This window comes from Rattus rattus, chromosome 1 (genome assembly GCF_011064425.1).
Source record: "Rattus rattus isolate New Zealand chromosome 1, Rrattus_CSIRO_v1, whole genome shotgun sequence".
NCBI classification, from domain to species: domain Eukaryota; kingdom Metazoa; phylum Chordata; class Mammalia; order Rodentia; family Muridae; genus Rattus; species Rattus rattus.
The window spans coordinates 127,594,158-127,606,310 of record NC_046154.1 but is presented as its reverse complement, the minus strand read 5'-3'; positions in this window follow the sequence as shown (position 1 = coordinate 127,606,310).

The following is a 12,153-nucleotide window of genomic DNA, read 5'->3' as shown; positions in this document are numbered from 1 at the left end:
CTCTGCTATGCTAGTTTCCAAGTTACTGAAAGCATAATAAAAAAGAGTGGCTTTATAGAATCATGAAAATGAGAAACAACATGCAATAAGAATTGTACCAGACTTTTAAAGGAGACCTGATACCAATATTCCTCAAACTATTCCAGGAAAAGAAGGAATATTACCTAATTCATTCTATGAAGCCACGATTACTCTGATACCTAAACCACACAAGGACCCAACCAAAAAAGAGAACTGTAGACCAATCTAACTTATGAATATGGAAGCAAAAATACTCATTAAAATTCTTGCAAACCGAATTCAAGAACACATCAAAACCATCATTCACCATAATCAAGTAGGCTTCATACCACAGATACAAAGTTGGTTCCATATACTAAAATTCATTAACTTAATCCACCATATAACAAATTGAAAGAAAACAATCTCACGATCATCTCCGTAGATGCTGAAAAGGCATGAGACAAAATACAAAACCCCTTCACGGTAAAAATATTGGAGAGATCAGGAATTCAAGGTCCATACCTAAACAAAATAAAAGCAAATTACTGCAAACAAGCAGCTAGTATCAAATTAAATGGAGAGATACTTGATGCAATCACAACAAAATTGGGAACAAGACAGGGTTGACAACTCTCCCTATATCTATTCAATAGAGTACTTGAAGTGCTAGCTAGAACAATAAGAAAACAAAAAGAGATCAATGGGATACAAATTGCCATGAAGAAATAAAGTAATCACTATTTGCAGATCATATGATAGTATACATAATGGACCCCCAATATGCTAGCAGAGAAATTCTCCAACTTTAGCAAAATGACCAGATATAAAACTGACTCAAAGAAATCAGTAGATTTCCTTTATACAAATAATAAACAGACTTAGAAAGAAATTAAGGAAACAATTTCCTTTAAAATAGCCATAGATAATATATAATGTTTTGGGGTAAATCTAAGCAAACAAGTAGAAGATCTGTAACACAATAAGCTCCTAACCCAAAACATCTAGGAAATCCAGATCACAAGGAGACAATCAAACCTAAGGTCAATAGGTATAGAAGAGAGGGAAGAATCACAACTTAAAGAACCAGTACATTCCTCCATTGTTGGTGGGATTGCAGACTGGTACAACCATTCTGGAAATCAGTCTGGAGGTTCCTCAGAAAATTGGACATTGAACTGCCTGAGGATCCAGATATACCTCTCTTGGGCATATACCCACAAGATGCCCCAACATATAAAAAAGACACATGCTCCACTATGTTCATCGCAGCCTTATTTATAATAGCCAGAAGCTGGAAAGAACCCAGATGCCCTTCAACCGAGGAATGGATACAGAAAATGTGGTACATCTACACAATGGAATATTACTCAGCTATCAAAAACAATGACTTTATGAAATCGATAGGCAAATGGTTGGAACTGGAAAATATCATCCTGAGTGAGGTAACCCAATCACAGAAAAACACACATGGTATGCACTCATTGATAAGTGGCTATTCGCCCAAATGCTTGAATGACCCTAGGTGCATAGAACACATGAAACTCAAGACGGATGATCAAAATGTGAATGCTTCACTCCTTCTTTAAAAGGGGAACAAGAATACCCTTGGCAGGGAATAGAGAGGCAAAGATTAAAACAGACACAGAAGGAACACCCATTCAGAGCCTGCCCCACATGTGGCCCATACATATACAGCCATCCAATTAGACAAGATGGATGAAGCAAAGAAATGCAGGCCGACAGGAGCCGGATGTAGATCTCTCCTGAGAGACACAGCCAGAATACAGCAAATACAGAGGCGAATGCCAGCAGCAAACCACTGAACTGAGAATAGGACCCCCGTCGAAGGAATCAGAGAAAGAACTGGAAGAGCTTGAAGGGGCTCGAGACCGCATATGTACAACAATGCCAAGCAACCAGAGCTTCCAGGGTCTAAGCCACTACCTAAAGACTATACACAGACTGACCCTGGACTCTGACCTCATAGGTAGCAATGAATATCCTATTAAGAGCACCAGTGGAAGGGGAAGCCCTTGGTCCTGCTAAGACGGAACCCCCAGTGAACTAGATTGTTGCAGGGAGGGCGGCAATGGGGAGGATGGGAGGAACACCATAAAAAAAGGGAGGGGGGGGGATGTTTGCCCGAAACCGGAAAGGAATAACACTTAAATGTATATAAGAAATACTCAAGTTAAAAAAAAAAAAAAGAACCAGTACATATCTTCAACAAAATTATAGAAGAAAACTTCCCTAACCTAATGAAACAGATGCCCATAATCATATAAGAAGCCTACAGAACTCCAAATAGATTGGACCAGAAAAGAAATTCCTCCTGTCAGATAGTAGTCAAAACAGGAAATGCACAAAACAAAGAGTGTTAAAAGCAGAAAGTGAAAAAGGTCAAGTAACATATAAAGGCAGAACTATCAGAATCACACCCGACACCTCATCAGAGACTATGTAAGCCAGAAGATTCTGGACAGATGTCATACAGACCCTAAGAGAACAAAAATGCAAGCCCAGCTTACTGTATTCAACAAAACTCTCAATTAACATAGATGGAGAAACCAAGATATTCCATGACAAAACCAAATTTACACAATATCTTTCTACAAATACAGCCCTACAAAGGATAATAAATGGTAAAGCCCAACATAAGGAGGCAAGCTACACCCTAGAAAAAGCAAGAAACTAATTGTCTTGGCAACAAAACAAAGAGAAGAAAAGCACAAAAACATAATCTCACATCCAAATACGAATACAACAGGAAGCAATCAATATTCCTTAATATCTCTCAACATCAATGGACTCAATTCCCCAACAAAAAGACATAGATTAACAAATTAGATATGCAATGAGGACCCGGCATTCTGCTGCCTACAGGAAACACACTTCAGAGTCTAAGATAGACACTACCTCAGAGTGAAAGGCTGGAAAACAACTTTCCAAGCAAATGGTCTGAAAAAGCAAGCTGGAGTAGCCACTCTAATATTGAATAAAATCGATTTTCAACCAAAAGTCATCATAAAAGATAAGGAAGGACACTTCATATTCATCAAAGGAAAAATCCACCAAGATGAACTCTCAATCCTAAATAACTGTGCTCCAAATTCAAGGGTACCTACATACATAAAAGAAACCTTACTAAAGCTCAAAGCACACATTACACCTCACACAATAATAGTAGGAGATTTCAACACCCCACTCTCATCAATGGACAGATCATAGAAACAGAAATTAAACAGAGACGTAGAAAGACTAAGATAAGTCATGAACCAAATGGACAGAACAGATATTTATAGAACATTGTATCATAAAACAAAAGGATATACATTCTTCTCACAAGCTCATGGTACTTTCTCAAAAATTGACCATATAATTGGTCATAAAACAGTCCTCAACAGATACAGAAAGATAGAAATAATCCCATGCATCCCATCTGACCACCAGGGGCTAAAGCTGGTCTACAATAACATTAAGGGAAGAACGCCCACATATACATGGAAGTTGATCAATGCTCTACTCAATGAAAACCTGGCCAAGGAAGAAATAAAGAAAGAAATTAAAGACTTCTTAGAATTTAATAAAAATAAAGGCAAAACATTCCCAAACTTATGAGATACAATGAAAGCTGTGCTGAGAGGAAAACTCACAGCTCTGAGTGTCTGAAGAAAGAAACTGCAGAGAGCATATATCAGCAGCTTTATAACACACTTAAAAGCTACAGAACAAAAAGAAGCAAATACACGCAGGAGGAGTAGAAGGCAGGAAATAATCAAACGCAGAGCTGAAATAAACCAAGTAGAAACAAAAAGGACCATAAAAAGAATCAACAGAAGCAAAAGTTGGTTCTTTGAGAAAATCAATGAGATAGATAAACCCTTAGCCTGACTAATTAAAGGACACAGAGAGTGTGTCCAAATTAACAAAATAAGAAATGAAAAGGGAGACATAACTACAGAATCAGAGGAAATTCAAAAAATCATCAGATCCTACTACAAAAGCCTACATTCAACAAAACTTGAAAATCTGCAGGAAATGGACAATTTCATAGACAGATACCAGGTACCAAAGTTAAATCAGGAACAGATAAACCATTTAAACAACATCATAACTCCTAAAGAAATAGGAGCAGTCATTAAAGGTCTCCCAACCAAAAAGAGCCCAGGTCCAGATGGGTTCAGTGCAGAACTCTATCAGACCTTCATAGAAGTCCTCAAACCAATACTATCCAAACTACTCCACAAAATTGAAACAGATGGAGTGCTACCGAATTCCTTCTATGAAGCCACAATTACTCTTATACCTAAACCACACAAAGATCCAAGAAAGAAAGAGAACTTCAGACCAATTTTCCTTATGAATATCGATGCAAAAATACTCAATAAAATTCCTATGATCCGAATCCAAGAGCACATCAAAACAATCATCCATCATAATCAAGTAGGCTTCATCTCAGGCATGCAGGGATTATTTAATATAAGGAAAACCATTATATAAACAAACTGAAAGATAAAAACCACATGATCATTTCATTAGATGCTGAGAAAGCATTTGACAAAATTCAACACCTCTTCATGATAAAAGTCCTGGAAAGAATAGGAATTCAAGGTCCATACATAAACTTACTAAAAGCCATATACAGCAAACCAGTAGCTAATATTAAAGTAAATGGAGAGAAACTTGAAGCAATCCCACTAAAGTCAGGGACTAGACAAGGCTGCCAACTCTCTCCCTACTTATTCAATATAGTTCTTGAAGTTCTAGCTAGAGCAATCAGACAACAAAAGGATATAAAAGGAATACAGGTTGGAAAGGAAGAAGTCAAAATATCACTATTTGCAGGTGATGTGATAGTATAAGTGATCCCAATGGTTCCACCAGAGAACTACTAAACCTGATAAACAACTTCAGCAAAGTGGCTGGGTATAAAATTAACGCTAATAAAACAATGGCTTTCTTCTACACAAAAGAGAAACAAGCCAAGAAAGAAATTAGGGAAACGACACACTTCATAATAGTCCCAAACAATGTAAAATACCTCGGTGTGACTTTAACCAAGCAAGTAAAAGATCTGTATGATAAGAACTTCAAGACTCTGAAGAAAGAAATTGAAGAAGATCTCAGAAGATGGAAAGGTCTCCCATGCTCATGGATTGGCAGGATTAATATACTAAAAATGGCCATTTTACCAAAAGCAATCTACAGATTCAAAGCAACACCCCTCAAAATACCAATCCAATACTTTAGAGAGTTAGACAGAACAATTTGCAAATTTATCTGGAATAACAAAAAAAAACAGGATAGCTAAAACTATCCTCAACAATAAAAGGACTTCCGGGATAATCACTAACCCTGAACTCAAGCAGTGTTACAGAGCAATAGTGATAAAAAAAAAACTGCATGGTATTGGTACAGAAACAGACAGATAGGCCAGTGGAATAGAATTGAAGTCCCAGAAATGAACCCAGAGAACTATGGTTGCTTGATTTTTGACAAAGGAGCCAAAACCATCCAATGGAAAAAAGATAGCATTTTCAGTAAATGGTGCCGGTTCAATTGGAGGTCAGCATGTAGAAAAATGCAGATCGATCCATGCTTATCACCCTGTACAAAGCTTAAGTCCAAGTGGATCAAGGACCTACACATCAAACCAGATATACTCAAACTAATAAAAGAAAAAGTAGGGAAGCATCTTGAACACATGGGCACTGGAGAAAAGTTCCTGAACAAACGACTAATGGTTTATGCTCTAAGATCAAGAATCAACAAATGGGACCTCATAAAACTGCAAAGCTTCTGTAAGGCAAAGGATACTGTTGTTAGGAGAAAATGGCAACCAACAGATTGGGAAAAGATCTTTACCAATCCTACAACTGATAGAGGGCTTATATCCAAAATATACAAAGAACTCAAGAAGTTAGACCGCAGGGAGACAAATAACCCTATTAAAAATGGGGTTCAGTCAGAGCTAAACAAGGAAATCACAGCTGAGGAATGCTGAATGGCTGAGAAACACCCAAAGAAATGTTCAACATCTTTAGTCATAAGGGAAATGCAAATAAAAACAATCCTGAGATTTTACCTCGCACCTGTGGGAATGGCTAAGATCAAAAGCTTACGTGACAGCAGATGGTGGAGAGGATGTGGACATAGAGGAACACTCCTACATTGTTGGTGGGGTTTCATACTGGTATAACCATTCTTGAAATCAGTCTGTAGGTTCCTCAGAAAATTGGACATTGAACTACCTGAGGACCCACCTTTACCTCTCTTGGGCATATACCTAATTATGCCCCAACATATAATAAAGACACATGCACCACTATGTTCATAGCAGCCTTATTTATAATAGCCAGAAGCTGGAAAGAACCCAGATGCCCTTCAACAGAGGAATGGATATAGAAAATTGATACAATCACTCAATGGAATATTACTCAGCTTTCAAAAACAATGACTTCATGAAATTCATAGGCAAATGGATGGAACTGGAAAATATCATCCTGAGTGAGTTAACCCAATCACAGAAAAGCACATATGGTATGCATTCATTGATAAGTGGATATTAGCCCAAATGCTCGAATTACCCTAGGTGCACAGAACACATGAATCTCAAGAATGATGACCAGAAATGCGAACAAGGGGAACAAGAATACCCTTTGGAGGGAATAGAGAGGCAAAGTTTAGAACAGAGGATGAAGGAATGCCCATTCAGAGCCTGCCCCACATGTGGCCCATACATATACAGCCACCAAACTAGATAAGATGGATGAAGCAAAGAAGTGCAGGCTGACAGTAACCGGATGTAGATCTCTTCTGAGAGACACAGCCAGAATATCACAAATACATAGGCGAATGTCAGCAGCAAACCACTAAACTGAGAACGGGACCCCTGTTTAAGGAATCAGAGAAAGGACTGAAAGAGCTTGAAGAGGCTTCAGACATTATATGAACAATAATGCCAACCAACAAGAGCTTCCAGGCGCTAAGCCACTACCCAAAGATTATACATGGAATGACCATGGGTTCCAACCTCATAGGTAGCAATGAATACCCTAGTAAGAGCACCAGTGGACGGGGAAGCCTTTGGTCCTGCCAAGACTGAATCCCCAGTTAAGTGATTGTTGGGGGGAGGGCGGTAATGGGATAAGGATGGGGAAGGGAACACCCATATAGAAGGGGAGAGGGAGGTGTTAGGGGGATGTTGGCCCAAAATCCTGGAAAGGAATAACAATAGAAATGTAAATAAGAAATACCCAAGTTAATAAAGATGAAAAAATGAAAGAAATGTAAATAAAAAATATCCAATAATAAAAAAGGATAAGAATGGAAAAATTTGGTGACATGTGATAGAATTAGTATTTGGTTACCACACAGAAATGGTGAGGGTGTTATTTACAATTATTCAGATAAACACACGCAATATCATGTAATATATAAGAATGCATGTGCATGTGGGCAGGAGGTAAGGATATATAAGTATTTTATCCAATAATTATGGAATCTTGGAGGTCCTGAAATAAGCTCCCTGCCCCAGAAAAGCTCATTAATGTCAATGGTGTAATTTATATAAGACCAAATGCTTGAGTCAGGGTGATAGGTAGGGTTCAATTACAAAGTGGAAATCCAAATGGGTTGGGTGAAGGGTGATTGCAGTGGAAAGGAAGTTCCTGGTGCCAAAATTCTTAGAAACAAGAAGTCAGTTGTCTAAGAACTAGGAAACAAGTACTTTCTAGCTAAAGAAGAGAAAATTTGTCCTTATTGAGAGGAAACATACATGTTTCTCCTTAGGCTATAGCTAATCTCCAAGTATTTGAATGACAAGGTGACAGTTCTTCTAACCATGATATGATGCCCTCACTACCACCAAAAATGCACTGATTCCTTAGAACAGAGAGTGATGTCTTTGTATAATGGAGGGAAACTCATATATATTAACAGTTAAACATAAAATCATATGGTTGCCTTATTATCCTGTTTATTTTTATATACAGATAGAAAATATCCTATTTTGTTACCAAGCATCACTTGATTCACTTTTAATCAAAAAGAAATTTAAAATAATGATCAATGAACTCTAAATTTAGGCTGATGGTTACTAATAACAAACAGCGAGAAGTATATTTGGGGAAATGAGAAAATAAAGCTTCCAAAATGAGGCATGTTGTAAAGCAAATTGTAGAAAAATGTATGCTTTCCTTAAAATGAAAGCAAATAGTATTACCTCAATGAAGCTATTCATAACCTGATTAATCCAATACTAATAATATTTATATATTAATATCAACTCGATATATGTTATGTTATATGAGAAACAAAGAAGATTGGGGGAACACCAAAAATTTTTGCTTAATACCCATATAAGTACACAAATGTTCTCATAAGAAAATTCTATGAAGAGAATATCCTTAGAACAAGTACAATCCTCTGTTCCATCACTGTCCATGTGTTCATAGTAGAAACTTGTAACTACTATCCCCAGCTACCCCACTTTACATTAAATATTCCCATTGTATGCAGAAGCTCACAGTTTTAACTTCAAGAAATGACCCACCCAAAATTCCATCCCTAGAAGTCTGAACTAACCATTCTCTTGCCTGCATGAGTTTGACATAGTTTTTTCCTTTTCTTTATTTACAAAATCCAGAAGTGTTAAGAGATGTTCTAAAGGGAGTCATTTCTTACAGGCATGCTTTCTTTACTCCCACTGTAGAGCGTGCTATTTTGCTTTCCTCTGAGACAGGATCCAAGATCCTACCCCAAGGCATAAACATTTTTTTCCTCAATTTTTGACTCAAGAGAAATGTGGACTACTAAACACTTTGCTAGAAATCATAATCTCCACTTCAGTATTATCACTTCTTATATTCCATTGACTACAAAGTGTGTTATTGGCCAAAAGTAATGATGTGTAATCTAAAATAATTAATGATCAAGAAAAATGATAAACAGAAGTTTATAAATGACAGTGAATTAAAAAATTAGTGACCTATGCTAATTTATTAAATCATGAAGTAATGATTTTGAGAGAGATAGGGAGAAAGGAAGAAATTTGGGAGGGAGGAAGGAGGGAGGGAGGAATGGAGAGAGGGATAGGGAGAGAGAGAGAGAGAGAGAGAGAGAGAGAGAGAGAGAGAGAGAGAGAGAGAGAGAGAACGAAAAGAGGGGGAACGGGGGAGGAAGGGAAGGAGGATAGGATTTAGAAAAAAATCAGGTAAGATTAAGGGCTGTATATTTTAAGATCCATCTTAATGATGTGTTAGTATTTTAAAGAAATATAATTTATGGGTATGAGTTTAAGTACTAAAAATTCATTTTCAATATCTTGCATCATGAACACAACATTGCTTTAGTGTGGGTTGATTTAATGTTTTAGAAATCATGGCTTCATTCCATTTCATCCCTTTCCTCCCCAACACATAAGGCATTTTAACAAACATATCAGTCAGACATTACTAGTAATTCCTTTCCTTTAGAAATGTCTGAGAAGAGATAAGAAACATCCAGGGGCAGGTCATCCCATGGTGCACCCTCTTTCTGACTACACTCACCTTTAGACAGCCTCTGTCAATCCATTAATCTCTGGCATAGATTTTCTTTATATGAATGTTGGGTAGCTTTTAATATCCTATTTTTGTATTCCTCCCCAAAAAACACAAACCTCAATTTTGCCAAGTGGCTTATGTACTATCTTTTAAAATACAGATATTTATACTAGAACAAGTCAGTTCTTGTCTTTATCCCTTTGTCAAATGCATTCCTGCTTTGGATGTATGGCCTTAAAATCCCAGTATCATTACTTTCTGAATATCTGTAGCTTCCAGAGGGAGGAATTAAACCTAATTAATTCCCCTTTACCATACTCAGTTGTTTCTTCTAAAAAATGTGAACATTTAATGAATGTTTGGTGATAATGCAACAATTTATCTTTCTTAGGGTGCTTCCCTTTCAAGTAAACCCAGAAGAGCATATGTTGTACTGGTTTAGGGAAGATAAATGTAACATGGTGACAATTAAAAATGATCAGAGGGAAAAAATACCATCCATCTGCCTAATGACCAACCTTCAGCAGTGAAGATTCCATAATTCTCGTGGAATTTGTTAGTTGAAAAGCCGCTTAGTTTAATCCATTAAAAAAATTCAAGGAAGTCTTTCTAGCAAAGTTAACTCGGGACTATCAATCCACTTGAAGAAACAATAGAGGTCTGACAAAGAAAAGTGTGTGTTTTCTGTATTTATTTTAGTACAAATGCGAGCTTCATAAATTCCATATTGTAATCAGGCCAAGCTGGAAGTCATGGGTCATGTCCCTCATTCCAGTTCTCTTCTGCCTGACAAACTGAAGCAAGACTAGAAGTTTGAAGGATGTCTGACCTACTCAGAATTTTTAAGACTGGTCTGGGCTTTATCTTGTTAATAAACCCATGTTTCCATATAAAAATTAAAAATAAATCTGGAGATGTAACTCACTGGTGGAGTGCTTTGTCTAACATATGAAAGTTCCCAGGTTCAAAAATACAGGTCAAGCTTTTTTTTTATCAACTTCAATATGGCTACAAATTATATATGTTTATATATAAGGTACATACTGTCATGAGTTTGTGAGTGTGTCCCAACCAAAACAATTATTCATGATTCATTACTTGAAACATTACTATTTAGTTCTGAACAAAAAAGCTCTTCGCAAAATGAAATAAGCATATAGATTAAATATAATTTTTAGTAATTTATTTACAGTTTTGGATATGAATATATTTGTGAGGTACATGCACAAATATATTATCTGTTTGACTATATGTGGTTCCACAGAGATGTGTGTGTGTGTGTGTGTGTGTGTGTGTGTGTGTGTGTGTGTGTGTGGAGTAAAATTGACATTAGAAACCTTCCTGGATCCCTGTCCACCTTATTCATTGAGATAGGGTCTCACAATTTAGTCCAGAGTTTTCAGTGTGAGCAGTTTATCCAGGCAGCTTGAACGGAAGACACTGGGTCTCTACTTATCTAGTGTTGGAATGACCATGCTTACCCAAATTATATGTTGTTCACTTCTCATACTTACAAAAGCTTTATCCAATGAATCATCTCCAAAACTCCTTCTTTTGTGTGTGTTTTAGCAGTTTTAATACCTTATCGTAATACTACTGAATATCAAAGACTGCAAATTTAAAAATTGATTGGTTTACTCTAAATACGTTCATTACCACCAAAGATTTTTCCTTGTATATTTTAAAAATCAATTTGTGTAGCTCTGAGTGCCTGCAAAAAGAAACAGGAGAGAGCATATGTCAGCAGCTTGAAAGCACACCTTAAAGCTCTACAAAAAGAAATAAATAAACCCAAGAAGAGTAGAAAGCAGGAAATAATCAAACTCAGAGCTTAAATCAACCAAGTAGAAACAAAAAAGACTATACAAAGAATCAACAAAACCAGGAGTTGGTTCTTTGAGAAAATCAACAACATAGATAAACCATTAGCCAGACTACCCAGAGGTCAAGAGAGTGTGTCCAAATTAATAAAATCAGAAATGAAAAGGGAGACATAACAACAGAATCTGAAGAAATTAAAAAAAATCATCAGATCCTACTACAACAGTCTATATTCAACAAAACTGTAAAATCTAGAGGAAATGGACAATTTTCTACACAGGTACCAGGTACCAAAGTTAAATCAGGAACAAATAAACAATTTAAACAACCGCACAACTCCTAAAGAAATAGAAGCAATTATTAAAAGTCTCCCAACCAAAAGGAGCCCATGTTCAGATGGGTTCAGTGCAGAATTCTATCAGACCTTCATAGAAGACCTCATACCAATATTGTCCAAACTATTCCACAAAATTGAAACAGACGGAGCACTACCAAATTCCTTCCATGAAGCCACAATTTCTCTTATACCGAAACCACATAAAGATCCAACAAAGAAAGAGAAGTTTAGAACAATTTCGTTTATGAAAATTGAAGCAAAAATACTCAATAAAATCCTTGCAAAACGAATCTAAGAACACATCAAAATGATCATCCATCATGATCAAGTAGGCTTCATCCCAGGGATGCAAGGATGGTTTAATATACAAAAATCCATCAATGTAATCCACTATGTAAACAAACTCAAAGATAAGAACCACATGGTCATTTCCTTAGATGCTGAGAA